Below are 23,267 nucleotides of genomic sequence, written 5' to 3' on the forward strand. Positions count from 1 at the left end.
CACAATATGGTCGTAGTGATGACTCTAATAATAATAATAATAATAATAATAATAATAATAATAATAATAATAATGATGATGATGATGATGATGATGATGATGATGGAATAAAGAAGGCTGATGCCTGTATGTTAGAGCGTCTGATAACCAGCCATCTAGAGCAGGAATTTGCAGGATGCAGAAGACACCTCCTTCCGCTCCACGTGCCCACACACGCGCACACACACACACTTGCGCAATAACACAGCACGGCACACACGCACATATTACACGCACAGGAGTGCACAGGAGTGCCAATTCAGCCTGGTTCCAAGGAAGGAGAATCCAAATGGCCAAGGGGGGATGGAGAGGAAGCTCTGTATGCCAGATATAATCACGGAGTTGTGGTGACGGGCCATAAAGGTGCGATGAGGGCTCAGGCTGTGCTGACCACTTGTTCAGACGAAATGAAGAAAGATTAATGCTGTTCAGAGAGCCGTCAAGCAACCTGCAGTATAGACTAGTGCAATGTTGCGCTGGTATTGCAGGGTGTGCTACTTGAGCGATCTGAGGCAATCCTCGTAGGCTGGCATGAGCTTGCGGCAACCGAAAAGACAGGAGTAGAAGGTGCGAGTTGTCCGGCGCTGAACAAGCTTAAGTACGTTAGCGTCGCGAGTTTGGTACGGGAACTATACTGATGAGCAGTACTCAAGTCGTGACAGAATAATAGAAGTGCAGAGTGCTCAGAAAACCTTAGGTCATCAGGGAAGGGAGACACGGGACACAAACCCAAGAATGGGCCGGCGCTTACATACAGTGCTGGTGACATGTGCGGAAAAGTTGAGAGAAGAGCTAAATGTTACACCCGGAATGGGAAGGGCCCGAACAGTCTTTATAGAGGTGCCTCCAATGAAGAAGGTTGGACGTGCAGCAGTTTTGTGTGGCTCATACGCATGGCAGCACTTTTTGCAGTGCTACTACAAAGTTCGTTATTGTAAGCCCAGTCGTTAACCTTTACGGAATGTATTTATTGTAAGCACATATGCTGTGCATCGGCATATTGTTGTTGTGGAAGTGTTAACTTGTGAATCAAACGCATTCTGCGCAGATGCATTAGTAACTTGGTTTTGTGTATATCTTTGTCCTGACTACAATTTATAGTACCGCAGCAAGAAACATTTTACTCGAAGCTGAAGGGATTCCAGCATTTTAAGCATAACGACTGCACAAAACACTGATGACACCTTTTCACCTTCCCCACAATGCACTCACACCATCAACACTTTCCGCAAGCAAAAAGTGAGATAAAAAAAAGAAATTACAGTTTCATTGACTCCGTACTTGCTGCTTCTGAAGCGGGCATCGAAGCAATCGTGGTATACGCTGCTAAATGCATAGGTCTTCCGTGATGCAGGTCCTGCTATGCACTGCACACGGGGCACACGTTGCAAACAGATAATTTCTTTTAGCAGGGCTCAACTCTAAGGACACACTGATTCAAACATGACTGCGTTGTCAGGTATGCTTCAGTGCGTCAGTGTTCTTGATTGCTACTCGAGCGATTTATCCCCAACTAGCCCAAAAGACTGATGCACTTGAAAGAAGTGAGTGAAGAAGTACAGTGAACTGGTACTGAACTGGATTCACATGCCGATAGAAGAGCGCAGTGTCAGCTGAAACAGGCGGCACGGCTGATAATGTACTTACCATAGTTCGGCTACTAGTGTCTTTCGCTTTCGGAAGTTATCTTTACCACTGGAAACAGCGCAGAACTTGCCCGTTAAACTTGAGTCACCCAACACCACACGAAACACGCCGCGTTTGACCAACCCAACTTCCACACGGTTCATTCACCACATCACACATCACACGAACTCAGGAGTGCCATATTTTAAATCACTGCAGCACCAAACGGACCTGAAAATTCATTTCCTTCGACAGAGTTTCTCAGCTGGGTTCGTTCACTCGCCAGTCAGGAAACTCGATGGACGCGCTAGGCCTACGCGTAACGTAAACAACATCGGCGATAGGCGAGTGCTGATTATCGAGACTTCGTAGTTCGTAAACAAGTTTCCATTCGTTTTGAGCACAATAAAATACACATACAACAAGCACAGACGTTGCGGCAATCGTGATCCGGTTGGCTGTTTTAGCGGACGATCGTACTGAGCCCGGCGGAACCCAGTGGACAGGTTGGATTAGTCGGCGTCGTTCGAAGTCGCTTCGGATCCACGTCGCACTGCCTCAACCCACGGTGGTCGGTCAGTCGGTCGTGTCGTTGTCGGCCTACTATTACAACACTGTCTTTCAGGAACACTGTCGCGGGCATCGTGCGTCCAAAGAACTCGGACGATCGTTGGTGTCGGCGCCTTCGCATGGGCGGCCATCATAGGCATAGAAGCCGGAGGCTTCGCCGCCTCCCATTGGTTGACGGCTGCGACGCGTCGCAGCCTCTCATTGGTGCACACCGGCGCAGCTCCGCCTCGCATCGGCAAACTTGTAGCATCGGCAGTAGACATAATCACTGGTCGTCGTCACGTTTCGCCGTGTTCTCGACCGACGCTTTTGACGCTTCGGCGCTTGCCGAAGCTTTCCGAAGCCTGCCAGTGGTCGGGGCTTTAGGGTTTCTTGTGTTGGCAGCACCCTTGACCGCCAACAGCGAAAGTGCGCCATGACGAAAGAAATAAATCCCCTCGGTGCTGCTCCGCGCGCCGAACGAGCGAGAACGCCTCCCCCGGCGCGGACGTTGACGACGGCCGAGAGGACGGCGAGCGGCAGAAACGCGCCTGCTACACGATCGCGGCACCAGCCCAACTTAACCGAGAGCAACACGGATAGCCTGAAGCGAATCCAATATGGAATAGCTTTCTTATATTGAGGCGCCGTTGTCGCAATTAATATAAAACGATCTCGACGGCCTAGTACATTTATGACGTTCAACGTTCCTGTCATTACATTGCACAATTTGGAGCCTTAGTTATTAAGCGCACAAATTACACATTAGCAAGTAATAAGGAGTTTGTTCCCATTCACAGGACTCTTTGCAGAGTATTAATGATCACCGGTAAAGTCTCGCTGGCCGAGCGACGTAGCTTGCTCGCGTTTTTATGCCAGTACTGTGTGCCGGCGGGGATGGTGCTTTTGTTGCAGTTTTATGTTTGCTGCGCACGCTTGTCCTTCTCCATTATCATTCGATAAGCACTCGAAAAATGTACGTGCTTGCGAATGGCCATTGTTCGAGTCAAAATTCGAACGTTTCGAATATTCGGCCCTCCCCTATGTCTCGCTTTACATGCGGCGTGTCCGTGTAATCGACAATGCCACCGCAGTCACTGTATGTACCCTCAAAAGTAAATAGCAAGAACTAATACGAGCCAACCTCCAAGTCATACAACTGATTTCTTATTCTATGGCCGTGCTCTGTTGGGGCACTTCCCTCTAGTTGTGGGTTTCACCAGCTTTATTCAGCCACGCTAAGCAATAGGGTGAAAGTGTTAATTATCGAAACGTTGAGACACCGAGAGCAATGTCGCAGGAAAAAAAAAAAACATGTGCCAGTATATTCTTCCTGCTCACCGTAGGCTACTGATCGGGCATTGGCTTCGTGTATTACACTACGGTGGCATTAATAGCCCGAAAAGTTCTTGATCCCTCGTTAAGCTCTGCAAGGCCGTGGGTGTTCGTTGAGTGGCCGCTTGCCTAGCGTGCAATGCAGCCCGCAACTCGAGCGAGACGGCAGCGCCCGCGGGCGACGGACACCCGCTTCACGGTCGCGTGCGCTGCCATCCTTACCACGTGCTTTCGACCACAACTGGGCGTCGGTTAGAAAGTCTGATTCAATTGGTACCGTCTGTTTGACTTATTAATCGATTCATCGGATTTCTGCATTTACGTACGTAAGTGAGAAAAAAAAATCAAAGCCGGTGATTTGTCACCATAGTTGACGACTGGGCGTGTTGGTATAGCATATTAGAGGTTGGATTGCGCAACATTTTCACCAGACACACATAAGAGAAACACACACCATGGAGCGCTCTGTGGTATCGGTTTCTCTTCTGTGTGTCTCGTCAAAATGTTGCGCAGTCCAACCTCTAAAATTGTCACCATACATGCACTTTGGCACAGAAAAAAAAGCTGCGCTATTCGAATCAGCAATTGCCTTTATTATTACTTGAACGGCTCCTCCCTCGTTCAAGCGCCGAATGAAAGCAACGTGCGTGTGGCTGTCTTCCCCCTTTTTTGTCGCTAAGAAAAAACAATGTTTCACACACGTGCGCTACAGACCACGTTCTCGGGACGCCTGCGGCAGACATGATGTTTCGCCGCCAAGGTCTGTGACTGGTGGCGCTGGCTAACACTCCCAGCGTAAACATAAATACCCAACAAAGTGGATTGAGAGACGGCGCCCCGGTAGCTCAATTGGTAGAGCATCGCACGCGCAATGCGAAGGTTGTGGGATCGTTCCCCACCTGCGGCAAGTTCTTCTTCCATCCACTTTCATTTCCCTCAATTCATCGCTTCTTTATTTCATTTATTAAGCACAAGTAACTTCCCCTATGTTGTCATTGGTGCCAAAAATAGGGCCCCTCGGTTAACCCCCTTTCTTATAGTTTATTACAAAGACGAGTAGGAAAACTAGGAGACAAACGTTGTCGCAACTGCAGCGGGAATGTGTGGGCACAGTCACAACTTAAAAATTAAATTCCCTTCTGGCGTCTTGCTTGTTTACGAGCATGCGCTATTGATCCCGAGTGCCTTCGCTACGACGTGCCTGAGGCCATCTGAAAACCACGATCCGATTAGACTCGGGATTAATTTACACCACCTGGGGTCACTTAACGGCCATCATCGAAGCCGGCCAGAGATCGAACCCACGACGTTGGGCCTAGAAGGCAATGCCACCGTGGCTTCCTTCCTTGTCGTTGGGCGGCATCGGGCGCGTTGCCCGATTAACCGCGATAAAATAATAGTCACAATTGAAGCTTTAATTAGTTAATCGGAAAATCCCGGCCACGGCGGCCGCATTTCGATGGGGGAGAAATGCGAAAACACCCGTGGTACTTAGACTTAGGTGCACGTTCAAGAACCCCAGGTGGTCCAAGTTTCCGGAGTCCGCCACTACGGCGTGCCTCATAATCAGAAAGTGGTTTTGGCTCGTAAAACCCTATAATTGAATTTTTTTTATTAATCGGAAGGTTGATCAGTCAATCGCCCAGCGTTACTCACAACGAATGAATGGTTCAACAGGTTCTGTTTTCCTTCATTTCGTCTCGATCACAAAGCCATTGCGACAAAAACTTAGGCGCGTCGCTACATGGACCCGTTGTCAGAGCCAGCGGGACGCGATAATTCATTTTATCGCCTCACATCTATCTCTTCCACCACACGAGGCAGAACAGGGTAACAGGGTGGAATTCATTACCACGGGAGAATTTCGCCTCCAGAGACCTTGTGCAAAAGAAGCTTCACTTAAAGTTTATCCAGCCTATTCGGTGGTGCACATTCCTGATGGAATATTCAGGAGGAGGTCCCCGAACGTAAAGCTGTGTGGGGAACTCACGCCCGTTAAAGAATAATTTTAGTGCAGAAAAAAATCAGCAAGGAAAGAAATACAAACTTACAGTAGCTGGTAACATTGGAAGTGTGCGGTTACAATAAAAATAGTAAAGGAAACTACGAAACAAATATAAAAGATGTTAGTGATTCGGCAACTCGCTAGATACATAAGATAATGGCTATACTCACAAGCATAAACATGGCCACACATGTATATATATATATATATATATATATATATATATATATATATATATATATATATATATATATATATATATACATGTGTGAACATATATATACAGGAAGTTCGAAGTAAATTGGACACGTAGTAAACTAAAAATGAGGAAGAGGCTAAGAAGTAAAGGCTAAGCACTAATAATCGCAGAATTACTTCTTCGAGGTGAAGTGTTGTGGTGTACCACATCATTTTTATGTTGTCATTTCTTTAGTGCTTTCTTCGGTCCTCTAGCTTGGGCAAAGTGTTAGGCCGCAGCATGCATAAATATCTAGATCACATGAGAGAGAGAGACAACGAGACGTTGTTCCAGCGGCGGAGCGTAATCTCAATGGATGATTTCTTTTTATTAAATCTCCAGCGCCCAACTACGCTCCCGTCGTGGCACCGCCTGGCCTCGTCACGTTTCCTGGGGCGATCGCGTCGATGTCACGAGCGCTGCATTGAAGTTCCCAAACGAAACTGAATGGTGGCGACATGTTTTTATCTTACCGCCGCCTAGTTGACAGGCCTGCGTCTTCCAATTCATGTGGCATTCTTAGCGCCCTTTCAGTTTTTTTCCTTCTTTTCCGCGTCTCAGCGCACTCGCCGCCATGACAGCTGGCCGTCGACTTTCCGCGGCGAGGTTCTCGCAGGGGATATTTTGACTAAATTTCGTGGCTAACCGGCGTCACTGAATAACTCAGTTTTTGGTTTGTTTTATGTTAGGGATTGAGTTTAAGAGTACTGGAGGTGCAAGCGTGTACAAACGGAGCTTTTTCGCCTTGTTGACGGGTTACGGAGCTCAGGCATGGGTAAGCTTATGCACGGGTGCTATTCCCGGTGCTCGTTCAGATTTGTTTTCCTAATCGCGCTATCGTCAACAGGTGTATAAATCTATGGAGTGCGTAGGCTATGTTCTGTCATATATCGTGCTAGAAGCGTAACACGTATTATTGCTGTAGTACTGAGAGTGCGTAGCTTTGTCGGTCCATGCGTTTGGTAGACGCTGCAAATATATTTTGCGAGGACAGATTGTTTACTACCAGTGCAAATGATTTTGACTCTTGTGAGTAAGCTTTCTCCACTTCGCCGTCTAGGCAGGATGAAGTGGTGCACGAGTTTGTTGGCTCATATTGACTTGCAACTGCGCAATGGGGAAAGTGCTCATTGATGGAAACCATTTCTATTTGCACATTTCGTCCTTGCATACGCTTTGTTCACAAATGAAGTGCAGGTTCCACTGTGATGTTTGCGCTTCAGAGCCAACTGCACCTGTTTCTCATAAAAGCGTAGGACTAGTTTCCCTGCATAAAGAAATACCAGTTTCATGACGAAACGGCGAGAACAGCTGAGTTGCTCCGCGTTGACCGTGCACGTTTCTACACGACGCTCGCGTTATTCAGGCGAATATGTCACGCACCTTGCGTTAGGTCATCAGGGTACTAAGACGATGAAATTGCGCAGCTGTACAAGCCGGACACACGGCAGTCGATTGGGCACACGCACTCTGAGCAGTGCGAACGCATCCGACTTGTTGAGTCGGCAGCTGCATATGATGCAGCGCACACGCGAGCGCATCGCCGTTGGCATGCACCGGCGAAGCGTTCGTCGCAGCCCTTTCACGCAGGGCAATTGTCTTTAGAGAGCCAAATAAAAAATCTTGTCAATGCAATAGAAAAAAACAACTCGGGAAGCGGGTTCATCTGTGCAAGCCGCGACAGTGTTCTTGCCTACGAGTACAGTGGCATGCAGTGGACGACATAACACTCAAACAAAGCTCTGGCATGTATATAAGCATCGTGTACACCACGTATACATTATTGGCGAGAGAAGGCATGGCATGGGAAGAGCTTTATTTTGGCCCAGAAAAACTAGGGCCCGAGGGCAAAAGCCCCCAGGCTAAGTCGATGGCTCCGCCCACGTAGGTGGCGGAGCCAGCGATGTCGTGCCGTGAGCTCTCCGGACGGCCAGGTCCCGGAGGATTTCCCCGGATATGCGCCGGCTCCAGTTCTCCTCACTATTGATATCCGAAGCAAAAGGATAGACAGTTGGGGGAGTTGGTACGGTAACGTGATCTTGGCTTGTAGCGCGAAGTGAACACGGACACAGAAAGGAGCAGACAGGACAAGCGCTAGTCCTGTCTGCTCCTTTCTGTGTCCGTGTTCAATTCGCGCTACAAGCCAAGATCATGATATCCGAAGCCCTTTGGTTGGGGCACAGCCAGAACATATTATCAAATAGACACGGAGGGTGTCTCCAACTTTTACATTCCGCGGGAAAATCGTGGTCAATTTTGTTAAGCGCGGATGGTGTGTGATAAGATTTAGTTTGAATCATCCTTAATGTGACTACCTGAGCTTGGTTGAGCTTCTGATGGGGGGGGGGGGGGGGGAGGTAGAAAAAACATCCTGCTGTCCCTATATATAGTGTGAGGTGATCTCGTGAAAAGTACTAAGTGGGTGTTTGTAGGACCCGCAGTCATCCTGGAGCAGTTCCTGATCTGATGCGCGGCATGTGAGGTCTCGCACAGCAGAGTGAGCTCGTTAGGATTGCAGTCATTGGGGCTAACCGAGTGACCCTGATGAGCCAGAAATCAGACTTGGTGTGAGCTATCCAGTTGCTCGTAATTATGAGTATTAAGAATGTGTATAAGTAACTTGTGTGCTTCCATTGAGGCGAAGCCGGCTGAGTAGTTCCTAATAGCTGTGCGGGAATCGGAGAAAATCGTGGAGCTTCTGCTCATTGCAATTGCAAGTGCTATGCTTGCTTCTTCGGCCGCATGAATTGAGTTCATTCTCAGTGACGCCATGGGGAAAGAAGAAAAAGACGGACGCAAGCGCTAGGGTTCCATCTCGGCTCCTGCTCTCTTGAATGATTTCGGAAAGATTTTCGCCTCCAATCTCCATCATGTTGTTACCTACGCACGTCTAAAGGGAAGAGGATCACATCGATATTGGACTTGTTTCGGTGGGTGGCCTCTTTTCCATTTTATGAACGTTTTTGTGCTCGGACCACGCCGCCGCCTTTCTGGCCCTAACGACAAGCCTAGCCCGGCGTAGCGCCGATCGGCGCCATCAAGTGTAGCTGGACCAACAATTCTGAGATCTGAGTGACTGTGCAGATGACGGTTGAAGGGGGGGATCTTCCCCCTGAAGAATTTTCAGCAGAATTTGGATGGAAGTCGGCAGTTTCGAAGCATATGTCCGCCAACGCGGACTCTGCCAAGCGCCCTAGCGGCGGCATATGGGGGAATAAGCCTAACGCCGGCGCCTCATTCAGCACTCAGGAAAATGGAAATAAGCTCAAGAGCAAAATCATCAGGGCATCACGGATGCCTCCCATGCCCAAGGAACATGCCAAAATTATCATACGACCCCGCGGAGGGCTGAATATTGCCAAGACAGGACCGACCGTGATCGGTAAGGCGGTCGTGCAAGCGGCGGGTCTTACCCCTACGCAGATAAGCTCGGACATCATTTGTCCTAACATACAGCAAAACATTCTGGTGGCCAGCACGCCCAACCGAGACAACGCTTCAAAATACACAAGAATCAGAGTAATTCATGTGGCTGGAAGAATGTTTGAAGTAAGTGCATACGAGGCCGCCCCCCACACCACGTGCAAAGGGGTAATCAGACACATCGACCTCAACGACAGTCCATCGGACCTGGAACGTAACATCGTCAACGAGAGAAACCCACTGGCCTTGGCGGTCAAGAGAATTAAGAGCACAGGCACAATCACCATTGCTTTCGACGGACTCAAGGTGCCGAACTTCGTACGCTATGGCCCAGTCCTTGTGAAATGCTTTCTTTATCGCAAACAAGTTGATATTTGCTACGCGTGCGGCAAACTCGGCCATCGTGCCGACGTTTGTCCGACTCCCGAAGAGTCCACCTGCAGAGGATGTGGGGCAGTCAACCCGGACGATCAACACCAGTGCACGCCAAAGTGTGGGTTGTGCGGGGGCCCACACCCTACGGCGGACAAAACGTGCAAGGAGAGATTCCAGATCCCGTACGTCGTCAGAAGGAGACGATGGGAGAGTGCGACGGTGGAAGCTTCGACAAATGGGGCTTCGTCAACACCGCATAGCAGCGAAAGCAAGAAACACTTCGAGCAACCTCCACCGCAAGAGCCTAGGGGGCACTCCCGATCCAGGGGACGCTCTCGCTCCAGAGAGAGCCCCCGGAGTCGCTCTCGATCCAGAGGCCGCTCTTGTTCCAGAACCAGGACCAGATCACGCTCCAGGGGTCGCTCCGGATCCCGGCACCGAGGCAGCCAAGTCCGGTTGAAGTCCTGCTCGAGGTCCTGTTCCAGGGATCGCCAACCCGAGTGCTACCCGACCTGGGCCGACCGAGTTCGAGGAACGCCGGAAAAGGTAACGCGGGGCTCACCGCCAGAGCATGATAGAGGTAACAACAGACTAGCACAACTTGAGCGCCAAAACGAGATGATGAAGAACACAATAGCTCGACTGATGACAGAAATTGCTGAGATTAAGAAGGGCGGTCAACCCGTCATGGCTGACAAGCAGCCAGCCACTCCCCAGCTAATGGAAATCCCCATGGTTGAGAAGAGCGATACGGATAAGCAACCGGCCGCTCCCCAGCGAATGGAAGTCCCCATGGTTGAGAAGATCGATACAGAGAGACCCGCTAAAAAGGGGGCAATCGCTAACGAGCAAGAAAGAGCACCAGGCAGGGCCAAATCGGAGATTCGCGAGTTGCTCTCCGCTCAGTGACAGCATTAAGCAGATAAATGAAAAGTTCTCGCTCTTCCAAAGCAACATGGCTTCCATGCAGGAGCGCACTAATCAGCGGATCAGCAAAATTGAATCCTTCTTAGAAAACGTTGTAGCACCTGTGCTGGTACCTACAGCTCCTACACCCCCAACAAGAGCATCGACTAGTAACAGCTCGGGGGCGATCGGCTCTCCGATGGTTAGCACACCAACTCAAGAGCAACACGATGGCCACTCAAACTAGCTCATTCAAGATGTGGCAATGGAATTCCAGGGGCCACCTTCCCAAGAGGGCTCCCCTGCAACAATATATTCGCTCGCATGCAGAGAACCCAAATGTTATCATTTTACAAGAAACATTAACATCTAACGTCACGCTGTCTGGCTACAGGCCCGTAGCAAAGCACGAAGAAGGACGGGGGATCGCCGTTCTGGTTAGCAACAAGCTGACCCACATCACTCACGACCTTAAGATGACCGCAACTAAAGTTGAATACATGATGATAGAGATCATCCCTAGCCCAACGAACCGCCAAAGTATATTCATCCTGAATGTCTACAGTAGTCCCAAAGCTCAACGACAGCGCTTCAAAGCCCTAATCACCAAGGCCACGCAACTAGCGCGCGACTCCCCTTTGATCATAGCTGGTGACTTCAACGCGCCGTACCACACCTGGGGCTACCCATATAACACTAAAAAGGGGGAGGACCTCTGGCGTGAGGCTCTGAACCTAAACTTGATGCTAGTCACGGACCCAGCGTTCCCCACCAGATGCGGAACATCGTCGAGCCATGACACGACACCAGATCTCACCTTTGTCAGGAGCATTGCAGCGGTGAAGTGGACAAACCTCGGGGTAGACTTTGGTAGCGACCATTATATCTTGGCCACGCACCTCCAAGTCGACCAGAAGAGACAGCGCATGTTCCAGTACACAGACTGGGACAAATTTCGCAAAATAAGGGAAGAGCGAATGGAGAGTGAGGACAAGCCTAGCCTCGAACAATGGGTTGCACAGGCTAGACACGACATCAAAGCTAACACCAAAGAGGTTTGTACCGACCTCCCGGTGGAAAAGATGAACAGCCGTCTCGCTCACCTATTGGAGGCCAAGCAATCCCTCCTCGCCAGGTGGAAAGGACAACGGCTCAACCGCAGGCTCAGAAAAAGGATATCGGAAATCAACAGAACTATAGAGGAACACTGCAGGGCCCTCTCTAAACAGCAATGGGATGAGGTGTGCAACTCGATCGACGGGCAGATGCGCAACGGTGGCACCTGGAACCTCCTAAAGCATCTCCTCGACGAGACGAACACTAGAACCAGCCAACGCAACACACTGGCGCGCACCCTACACACAGCCAAGCGAGAATATTCGAGCAAGGAAATTTTATCGAAACTCGTACAGAAGTACCTATCAGTCGCATCGTGCCCTACACCACCTCCCCCTGACTACGAAGGCTCCGAGAACCCTGAGCTCGACGCCGAATTCGGGATTGAGGAGATCAGGCAGGAGCTCCACGCCCTCAACGGCAGATCGGCTCCGGGTCTGGACAAAATCACAAACAAAGCTCAACGGAATCTGGACGAGAAGTCCATCGAATACCTAACGGACATCATTAACCAAGCGTGGAGCAGTGGTAAAGTCCCGGAAATGTGGAAATCTGCCAACACCATTCTCAACCCCAAGCCAGGCAAGCCGCCCAGCCTCGATAACCTCCGCCCAATTTCGCTCACATCGTGCGTGGGGAAAGTTGCTGAGCACGCAATCCTAAACAGGCTTTCACGCTACCTGGAGGACCACGACATTTACCCACACAACATGATCGGCTTCAGGGTCGGACTCTCGACGCAGGACGCGATGAAGCTCATCAAGCATCACATTATTGACTGTAATACGGGGAACACGAGAGCCATACTAGGTCTAGATCTGGAAAAGATATTTGATAACATTCTTCACTCGTGCGTTTTAAACCCAATCTCGAGCCTAAACCTGGGAAAGCACTTTCATTCCTACACGATATATTTCCTGTCAGACAGAGAAGCCACCCTTAAGATGGGGGACCTGACTTCAGACATGATCAAGCTGGGGTCTAAAGGGACGCCACAAGGGTCAGTCATATCCCCAACCCTCTTTAACCTAGTCATGATCGGTCTATCCCGGACACTCTCTGCTATTGACGGTGTCAGTCATACCATATACGCAGACGACGTTACCATCTGGTGTACGGGAGGTAGTGACGGACAGGTAGAGATGGCCCTGCAAGAGGCGGTTGATGCTATCGAGAGATACCTTGAGTCCACGGGCCTTCGGTGCTCACCGCACAAGCCGGAACTGCTACTTTATCGACCCAAGCGCAGAGGCCCGAAACCAAAGGGATGGAAGCCACTCGCCGAATGCGACATAAAACTGCGCACAAAAGACGGAGGCTATATTCCGAGGGTGGATGCTATCCGGATTCGCGGCATGATGGTAGAGTCGAGTGGTTCAAACAACCAGACAGTGCTGCGACTCACTAAGAACACGGACAATGCCATCAGACTAATCAGAAGAGTGGCTAACCGGCAGCAAGGCCTCGGAGAAGATAACCTCGTGAGATTGGTACATGCGTTCGTAATGTGTCATTTCACTTAAGTCGCGACCATGCACAACTGGCAAAGATCGGAAAGGGATAAGCTCAATGCATTAATCAGGAAGGCAATCAAGAGAGCTCTCGGCCTCCCCGTATACACTCCCACGGAACGCTTACTTCAACTTGGCATGCATAACACGCTAGAGGAAATAGCGGAAGCACAGGAGAGGGCCCAGTTCATCAGGCTATCTACCACACAAGCTGGAAGGCACATCTTACAGGAGCTGAGCGTTCCTTCCAGAGTAATCAAAACAAAGTTCTGCAGCATCCCTCGAGAGCAGCGGGACCGCATCACTGTCGGGCCTATCCCACGAAACGGCCATCCAGAACACAACGTGGGAAGACGTTGGGCGCGCGCGAAGGCTCTCCTGGAAAAGGCTCGTGAACGGGCTTCGCAGAACAGTTTCGTAGACGCAGCGCGCTACGCCGACGGACAGGCCTTCGCTGTAGTTAGCGTAAATCATGAAAACAATCTCGATTCGGACGACGTCCTCTGAAATCGCAGAGCAGGCTGCAATAGCGATGGCCTTATTGGACAACAAGAGGACATCAATCTACAGTGATTCCATATCAGCTGTTAGGGCATTTGCCAAAGGAACCATATCCGAGCTGGCCCTAAGGATATTAGGAAGCAAAGAAATCAAGCCACACACATTGATCTGGTTTCCAGCTCACATGGGACAGATCGAGGGTGCCCCGCCCAACCTCAACGAGTCGGCACACGGAGTTGCGCGAGGGATCATCAACCGCGTAGCTACCGGGCAGCGTGACGCCGGGGGTACTGACAATCGGGACTCTCCTTCCTCGTACACTGCACTTTTACTTGGCTCGGAGGATCTACCCCCTCCCACATTGCAAACTCAATAGACCTCAGGCTTTGACACTAAGGCTTCTACAGACGGGGGCATACCCAAACCCCCTACTTCTTCACAAGATGTACCCCGAAATTCAGACGACAAATGCATGTGCACTATGCAATGACTTGGCGAACTTACCTCACATGCTCTGGCGATGCCCCGCGTTACGCAGTGATGAAAGTAACACTTCTTCAGGCTGGGATGCTGTCCTACACAGCCCCAACTTCGAAGAACAGTTATGGGCTGTCCAACGGGCCCGCGACGCAGCGCAGAGGCTCGGCCTCTCTGTCCCGACGTGGGAGCGGCCCGCTGTGCGCTAGGGCGCGCCCTAAAGGACCCTAATAAAGTTTTTCATCCATCAGTGACGCCATGCTTAATAACTTACCGTTCTCATCAACCACGGCAATAGCGTACCGGTTGCCCGATCCATAACTAATTGCATCGAAAAAAAGAGCGGAGCTTTGTTGGTGCAGTTTACCCAGAATGCATTTGGCCCTGGCGTCGCTTCTGCCCTTGTTGTGGACAGGATGAATATTTCCAAGTAACGGGGTCCACATGTAATTGTGTCTCCACCTCCTTGGGTATTTTGAACTTAGAGACGTCTCCTCCTCGAGGCAGTATTCCGACTTCATCTAGAATTTTGCACCCTGGCTTAGTGTTGGAGAGTCTTGCAATTTGTGACATCGAATGCGCCTCAATGAGCTCCTCTATATTGTTACGAAGTCCTAACTTGTTGAGGAGTTCGGTACTCGTTCCGTGCGGGAGACCCAGAGCCCTTTTGAATCTGGCGCGTATAAGTCTTTAGCTTAGCCTTCTCTCCTTTCCCCCAGTTCAGATACGATGCAATGCACGTGACATGACTGAAGAAGAATGCCTGATATGCTCTGATGAGATTGTCCTCCTTGAGGCCTGCATTTCGATTTGAGACCCTGCCCAGGAGCCTTAAAGTACTGTTGCCCTGCCCTGTGAGACGGTTTGTGGCCTTAGCATTACAGCTCCTTGCGTCAATGAGAAGACCCAGAATTGTAATTCTGTCTACTCTGGGTACGACCCGTCCTGTGTCGTCTGCGATTTTAATTGGTAGAGTTTCTAAAGAGTTTCTAACTTTTTGGACAATCGTTACGGTGTTCCACATTACTCAGCGACTGGAAGGTGGGGAAGGTGGTCCCTATCTTCAAATCGGGTAATGCTCATTCAGCGGATAACTATCGTCCGATCTCACTGACTAGCATACCATGCAAAATGATAGAACACATCGTACATTCACAGATAATTGAATTTTTGGGGAACAATTCTTTTTTTAATAATTGTCAACATGGATTTAGGAAAATGCTTTCGTGTGAGACCCAACTACTAAGGTTTACTAATGATCTGTTTATAGCTACTGTCCTCGGTTTCGATATAGACTGCATTTTTCTCGATTTCGCTAAGGCATTTGACTCAGTACCTCAGGACTTACTCCTCTTCAAGTTTAGTAAACCTAATATCGACACTAGCGTATTTAACTGGATTAAAGACTTTCTTTCGAACCGTACTCAATATGTAACTGCTAACAATTATTCTTCTGCTCTTTCTCCTGTTACGTCCGGCGTACCACAGGGGTCTGTACTGGGCCCTTTGTTGTTTCTTGTATATATATAAATGATCTTCCTGACAGTATTGTTCTTTCATCAATTAAGCTTTTTGCAGATGACTGCGTAATTTAATACAAAACAACAAATTTATCTGATTGACTAAATATGCAAAAAGATCTCGATCAGTTATCTCTATGGTGTGACAAATGGCTTATGCAAATAAACGTTCATAAATGTAAAACCATGAGAATAACCCGGCGCCCTCACAGTACAAACTACAGCTATTTCCTTAAAGGAACCCCCTTGAATGCCGTTAACTCCTACAAATACCTTGGCATTAACATTACTAACGACCTATCCTGGAACATGCACGTTGATTACGCAACCCGCAATGCTAACCGCACTCTTGGCTACTTGAGCCGAAACTTTTCCAAAGAGCCGTCTTCCTTAAAATTAGTTATTTATAAAACTTTAGTCCACCCAAAACTAGAATATGCATCCAGCATCTGGGACCCCAGTCAATCCATACTAATCGCTTCCCTGGAATCTGTTCAGAATCGCGCAGCCCGGTTTATTCTATCAAATTATTCCCGCCACGCTTCTGTATCCACTATGAAGAACACACTAAACCTGCCCGATCTGTCTTTACGTCGCAAATTTCTTCGTCTCTGCCTCTTTCACAAAATCTATCATCAAAATGAAGTGTTAAAAAGCTGTCTTTTTCTTCAACCGACGCACATTTCATCGCGGGTGGACAACAAGTTCAAGGTTGGTGTGCCATTTTGCCGAACCAACTTATATAATTATTCTTTCATTCCAAAAACCAGTGCAGAATGGAACCACCTTCCTGCATCCATCGCTGCCATTATCGACACTAAGTTCAGAAGTGCCCTTGAAGGTTACTTATTTTGTTAACTTGTATTTTCATAAATTGTATAATTGCACACTTGTATATGTATTACCCACTCCTTTCTGTAATGTCCTCGGGCTCTGAAAGTATTTGTAATAAATAAATAAACAAATAATTATGTTCCTAACACCCTGTCTCCCCTGTATAAAGAGCAGCAGCTCAGATTTACTAGGTGATAGCCCGATTCCGGTGTCCTTAAGGAAGGATTCTGTGGTGTCTACGGCTGCCTGTAGTGTCTGCTCTAGTGCTGCCAGTGACCCCCTGGGGACCCACGCTGTGATATCTTCAGCGTATATGAGGTGCCCCAAGCTCGGGATTTTAGACAAATCCTCCGAGAGCCTGTGCATGGCAATGTTAAAGAGGAGTGGGAACAATACCGAACTTTGTGGTGTGCCGCTGCATGTTGCCTAAATTGTATGGACCGCCTGTCACTATTCCGAGTTTTACCCGAGCTGTCCGATTATCTGGAAAGGACCTCACATATTTGTAAACATTGCTTCCAAGGTTCAAGGTTGATATTTCATGTAGAATATGTTTATGTGCCACGTATCAAATGTTTTGATAAGATCCAGACCCAGGAGGCCCTTTACGTCCCTGCTAGTTCATCAACAATAGCACGTTTGATCATGAACATGTCGTCCTGTGCGGATAATGCCTTCCGAAAACCTATGAGATTGTGCCTGAAAAGCTCCTGGTTTTCTATGTGTTCTACTATCCTGTTATTAATAGCATATTCAGGTACCTTGCCAATACAGGATTTAAGTGATATGGTCCCGAGGTTCTCCTTTGTTAGTTATTTGCCGGGTTTCGGTACAAACGTCACCTTGGCCTCCCTCCATTCCGGTGGGACCGTGCTGGATCTCCAGTGACTGTTACTTTTGACCGCGATTATGCATATGGCATCATCTTCCAGGTTACGCAAAATCTTAACTTGTGATGCCATCTGGACCCGGGGCAGATCTGCCATTTAAATTAAAGAGAACGTGCCTTATCTCAGCTGCAGGGAAGGCACTGTCCAAGTACGGTTGCGATATTCCGGAATAAGGTTCACTTATTTCTTCGTGCTGATATTCATTTTGAAGTGACACGTACATGTGGGCGAGGCCGTATGCGACCTCTCTTGCTGTCCGCCTAAGAGTTACCTGCTTATTGACGAGTCTGTTTATGGCGAGGTTTGTAGTACCTCTGGAGAGCTTGTCATTAGCTCTTCAATAGATTCTGTTTGTCTCCTCTGCGCAATCTGCCGTCTGTTTCTGACAGCGCTGGATTAAGGATGGGGGGAGGGCTGAGGGGGATGCAGCCCAGGGCCTCGCCTCGGACAGTAGGAGAAGGGGGCCCATTTATTCTAACCTGCTTAGTATATGGAACCATGGGCAACGGAACTTCGAGCGACATGTACGAAGCGAGAAAACGAGAACGATCTGGCGGCACCCCCCGCCTAATGTAACAGCATGCGTTCAGCCTGATCATTTGGGGAGAGTTTGTCGAGCTGCAAAAACAGGAATCCCCCGCCACCCCGGCGGGGCTCTCTTTCTTACGAAGCGAGGTGCGTTTTCTTGAAAAAGTTGTCGTGGCTTCCTGTCAGTCCGTCTGTCCAGTGCTCTCTGGAGAGGAGGGGCAAGGGGGAAACGCCTAAAACATGTAATGTGGGATGAGGACCTTAATCTCCGTTGCCCGTCGTCACCACCACGCCACCTTCCACCTCTCAAATAGTTCCGTCGTGGTCCTTCTCATAGAAAGGATGTGCTGCAGTACCCAACAGTGCCTCCCATTCGACTTTTCTTTACCGTGATGGTAATTCGGGCGGGGGAGGATGAGTCCGATAGCAGATGATGATGAGTCTGATGACAGAGTCTAAGCAGGTAAGGAAAGAAGACGTCACACGTGCACACGTCACACGTCATATCAAACCATGATATGATTATTAGGCACGCCGTGGTGACGGACTCCGGAGTAACTTTGACAACTTGGGGTTCTTTAACGTGCCCCCGTTACAAAGGAGACGGGCGTCCTTGCATTTCGCTCCCACGGAAATGAGGCCGCCGCGGCCGGGATTCGATCCCGCGACCTCGTGCTTAGCACCGCAGCACCACAGCCGCTCAGTTACCGCGGCGGGTAATAGGAGGTACGCGTCAAGAGAAACTATGAATATGGCTGTTTTACCAAAGCCTGCAATGTCCTCGCCATGGTGAGTGACGTGGCGTGGGATGAGGGAAAATGCTAACTCATTTTATTATTCAAGCTTTCTGTTCAACTACGCTAAGTGCGAACCTTGGGCCAGATATAATACACAAAGATTTTACAGCACACGATGTCACGGGTTCATTCCAACCGCTGTCTATCCGCCGCCGGTGTCCGTCGCAGCCGTTGCCAAGAAGGAGAACGACAGACGGGCGCAGCGGAACAAGTTCGGCAGCATGCTACACCCCGGTAACACGTGAAAGTGAAAGCCGGCTGCACACGTGGTAATGCATTAAGTTACAGGATCGGAGGGGTCAGCCTTTTTGCAAGACATAATGAACGACAGTGTGAAGTAAACGTATCACGCTGTAGGTCGACCAAGCCAGCACCTAATGCACTACCTAAAAGTTCTTTCGTTCTTTCTTTCTTTCGTTTCATCATTCATATTCAACCGTTGCATAGATTACGGGGGTCTGAGACATTCTTCATGATGATATTTTTGTGTCACTGGACTAGACGCCACTTTTTAGGTACAAGCCATAATATCGTCTTTTTTTGGGTATCCATAATATCGCCTTAATATCGTGCGAAAGCACATTTTCTTTGACCAAAATAGTCATTCTCTTGTGTGAAGGCTCTTTTGTCTTTCTTGAGGGCGACTGGTCTACGTGAGCTCCTCTGACTCGCTCAGGCCCTCCGGGTGCGTGCGCGAGCTAAACGCGGCTTTCCCTCTCCCCCCTCTCTCTATCTCACCTTTGTATTCCCTCTTTCCCGTTCCCCAGAGTAGGGCGGGCAACCGGACGCATTTCCGGTTAACGTCCCTGCCTTCTCTCTTTCCTCCTGCTCCTACACCAAGTTTAGGCATTGCTAGGCCGTTGTTTGAGCGTTCGCTAATTAAATGATTTGCAGTCGCGATGTCGTTGCTAAAGGGCCCCTCACCAGGCCCCATAGCAAACTTTGGTTATACGCTGGAAGTTGTTACGTGTCCTCTAGGGAGTGTTCTGCCGCAAAAAGTTTTCAGATCGTCTCATTAATAGCCGAGATGTAAATTTCAGTGCCGTGAACAATGATTTCAGCAGGCGGGCTCCAGTGCCAAACAAGACGCTCTCTCAACTCGCCCCGTCTAGCCTACGCAAGCGAAATTCCTTCCCTGCGTTCTTTCATACCGTACCTCGAGAGTCGCGTGACGCATACGTCACAGGTCCCGCCTTCTTGTTTTTATGCGAAGCATATTACGAGAGCTCAACCCAGCTCCTCAGGCGCGGCGGTGTCGCCATGAAACCACGTGACACCGTGACGTCACGACAGAGGAGAAGTGGCTTTGGCTCAACTCTTGCAAGACGGGCTGGGTGGGAATCGAACCAGGGTCTCCGGAGTGTGGGACGGAGACGCTACCACTGAGCCACGAGTACGATGCTTCAAAGCGGTACAAAAGCGCCTCTAGTGAATGCGGTGTTGCCTTAGAAACGAGCTGTTTCTAAGGCGTGCGTCTCTTGCTCAGGCGCACATTTCGTTGCCGCGCCGAACGCTGCTTTGCTCGACGCTCACCGCGTCCAATGCGGGGCGCGTAGTCGCTGCCCTGTAGCCCATTGTCTTACACCCCTTGGCGAATCGACGGGAACGCTGTCGCGTTCCACTCTTGAAGGCGAAGCAGTAATGCATGAGTTGTTTCTTCGTCTAGCCGAACCAAATATAGCCAAGCAACAGCAGTTCACCAGGCTAAACAGTGGTTCAACAACTAAAATAAAGGCTAGTATGCTTCGCATCCTGGGCTTAACCTTACCTAAGCCACAGCCATTTTTTTTTGCGCCTTATTCTTTTTTTCGGCGCTACGCGCTTTCGCTAACAACGTCGCGCCCAAGCTGTTGTCTGGTTCGCGCAGCGCGCGATTTTGCGCGCTGTGTACAAGGAAACATGACTAGCGGTATAATTCAGGCCTACACGAATACTGAGGCAGAACAAGCGGATCGCAGAGCGTGATCACGCGCTGGCATGGTTGAAAATGGCATAGTTTCGGTACCTGCGCACGTGACCGCACGACCGAGGGAACAAGCAGACGAAGCGAAGTACATCTCTTGCGTCAGTACGAAGTAAAAAACAAAAAAACCAAAAACTCGCAGACATTACGTTTGTGTGTTTTATTATTTCTCTAAACTTCAATTCGTCAATTCAAGCAACAGATCAGACAGATAAGAGATGTCTTGAATAATTCTTGAAGTCACGTGTCACCACGAGCGACGTCACATGCGGATACGATTACGTAGGCGCAGGGGCACGATTGCGTCACCGTCCGGCTTCGAGCGCGGCGGCTGTCAGTGAAGAGAGAAACGGCATTCGTTCGCGTAGCGATGTAATACTTTGCAGATGCGATTGTTATCGCGCAATGTATGCTCTGCGCTTGTCAGCTCAAAATGGCCAGAACTGGTGAGGGGGGTCTTTGAAGAGTTTTTTTGTTGCACATACGATACGCATAGCTATGCACACTGGGCGTATAATGCACATAGGGTTGGACACAGGAGAAGCATTGCAGACTTGTACAAATACCGTTTGGTGGTCCGTAGTGCAACTAGTGTAGTAAGTGTCTTTGGTGTCTCCGACGAGATTAGCACTTTGGAAGCCGAGACCCGTGGAAATAATATTCCTCTGCGTCGTAACCATAGCGTTGCCTCTGTGCTGCTTTCGAGAACCACGCACGACGTACAGCCCGCTAAGCACGAGGAGCAGTGACTGAGCGTCTCGACACGCGTGCACGAGGGAGCGCCGTATATTTCCATGACGGCACGCGTGGCCGCGCGCGTGAGCGTCGACCGATCAAACCCCTTGAGCTTAGTAAAGAAGCGCCACGCGTTGAAGAATGCCGCCTCCTCCTCGCTCGCTCTGGCTGAGGCCGACGCCGCGCCGCCGTTGACCTAATGGCATCACATGTGCCCTCGCACCGGCTTCGTTTGTTTACAGTCGCACTGCAGCGCCATTTTCGCTCGAGAAGTGTCTACGGAGTGGCGAGGAGTGCATGCTGGCGCCGTTGCTCTTCTCTGTTGTTTTGATTTGCGAACACCTTGAACTAAGTTTTGTGGCAAGTGCGACGTTGCTTCACGATATTTTCTATCACCATAATCTGCTGCGCCTTCGTATGCCAATATAGTTTCAGCAAAGACAAGAAGCTCTTTTCGATGCATCCGGTAAGCGCTACGCGTTCAGAAGAAAGACACGGATCCGTCGAATTTGGAGGGAAAACTTCAGACCGACTTTCTTCACATACGAGGTAGTTGCGAGTCTCTCATACTATAGTATGTGTCAGGTTTGCGTAATTTGTTGCGGTTCATAGCGTAGTAGATATTTCGCTGTTCACCGAGGATGTTGCCATTTGTCTGCACGCTTCCACATGGTTCCTACGCGTTGTGTACTTTGTTTATATAAATAGTACGGGGTCGTATGTGGTGCGCTTAATCGTATTCTACGCCAACAGGCTTGAATTCACGGGTACGCGAAGTTGCGTGCGAAAAGGTGATTACGAAACCTTTAGGATTCAGCGCATTCATTTTGACAAAATTTGAGGCTCTATCGTGAAAGCTCTTCTTAGGAAAGCAACTCTCTGCACTTAGTAGTTACTAACTATAGCCTTCTTTAGATCGAATAGCTTTGTTTGCCTTTTTTTGTTCGTGTTCGTCATTGGCGATCTCCCGATGGATTTGCGATACAAACGAAAAGTGTGCATGCACTCCCGAAACCACGTTCATCGCCGAACGACATCATCATAAGTCTATGGGACGCACGTGTTTATTCGTGAAGGCTTTTAAGTGTGTGTAGGTTAAGATGCAGTGGTGTAGTACTCGCAAAGAAAACGTGCATCGCCCGCATATTCATTGGCAGTCGTTGTCCCGTTTAGTCGTTCGCTTACTCGTTTGTTCGATCATATATCTCTGAGCAGTGCCTCCTTTCTATTAAGGCGGAAGCCTTTAATGGCTCATTGTCAAAGTCATCTGCCGTTAGCAGAAACTGTCACAGCTTTCCGGCCTCCTGATTGGGTTCCTCTGTGTTGTGACGTCACTATCGCTAGGCACAGGTGTGCGCCTCCTGAGTGGCTCGCGTGCGTGACGTCACTGTCGTGAAGTGCGGGTGTCGGGGTGGTTCGGCGCCGCGCGGGCTGACTCATCACATCGGGACGCGTGTTGGCCGTGTGTTCGATGGTGCGCCCTGACGCCACTGTCGTCAGGCGCTTGAGGTGACCTCCCGATTGGGCGCTGTGTGGCATGACGTCACTGTCGCGAGGCGACCGTCTGCATGCGTGTGGTGTGGCGGTGGCAGTGGCGGCAGTTTACTTTGAGGTATCGTGTGGGAAGGATGCCTCGTCTCGCCAAACCAGTGCCTCCCAACACGCGACGTGCGGCAGCCGCTGAACGCAAGCGGCGCTCAAGAGAGGCTGAGTGTATACGTCGCATGCATCAGGGAGGCGAGACGCGTCCGGCACCACAGAGTCCATGGACGACACGGCCAACGCAAGAGAGGCAATGCGTTTGAAGCGACTCGCTGCATCTCCGGGTACCAAGGCTAATGAAGCTCGGAAGTGCTGTGACCGCCATCTTGCCGCGGCAAGCCGAGCAAGTACAAGTCA

General features: G+C 49.6%; 1 protein-coding gene and 1 non-coding gene across 3 annotated transcripts in view; both read left to right on the forward strand.

Moving 5' to 3' along the window:
* LOC139055859 (probable ATP-dependent DNA helicase HFM1) overlaps nucleotides 1–23,267 on the forward strand; it is a 531,554-nt gene that overhangs the window by 426,040 nt on the left and 82,247 nt on the right. The gene's annotated exons all lie outside the window — the stretch shown is intronic.
* Nucleotides 4,384–4,456, forward strand: TRNAA-CGC (transfer RNA alanine (anticodon CGC)). The gene has a single exon. It is a non-coding gene; the product is annotated as a tRNA-Ala (tRNA).

The sequence above is a fragment of the Dermacentor albipictus genome, chromosome 2 (genome assembly GCF_038994185.2).
Source record: "Dermacentor albipictus isolate Rhodes 1998 colony chromosome 2, USDA_Dalb.pri_finalv2, whole genome shotgun sequence".
Taxonomy (NCBI): Eukaryota; Metazoa; Arthropoda; class Arachnida; order Ixodida; family Ixodidae; genus Dermacentor; species Dermacentor albipictus.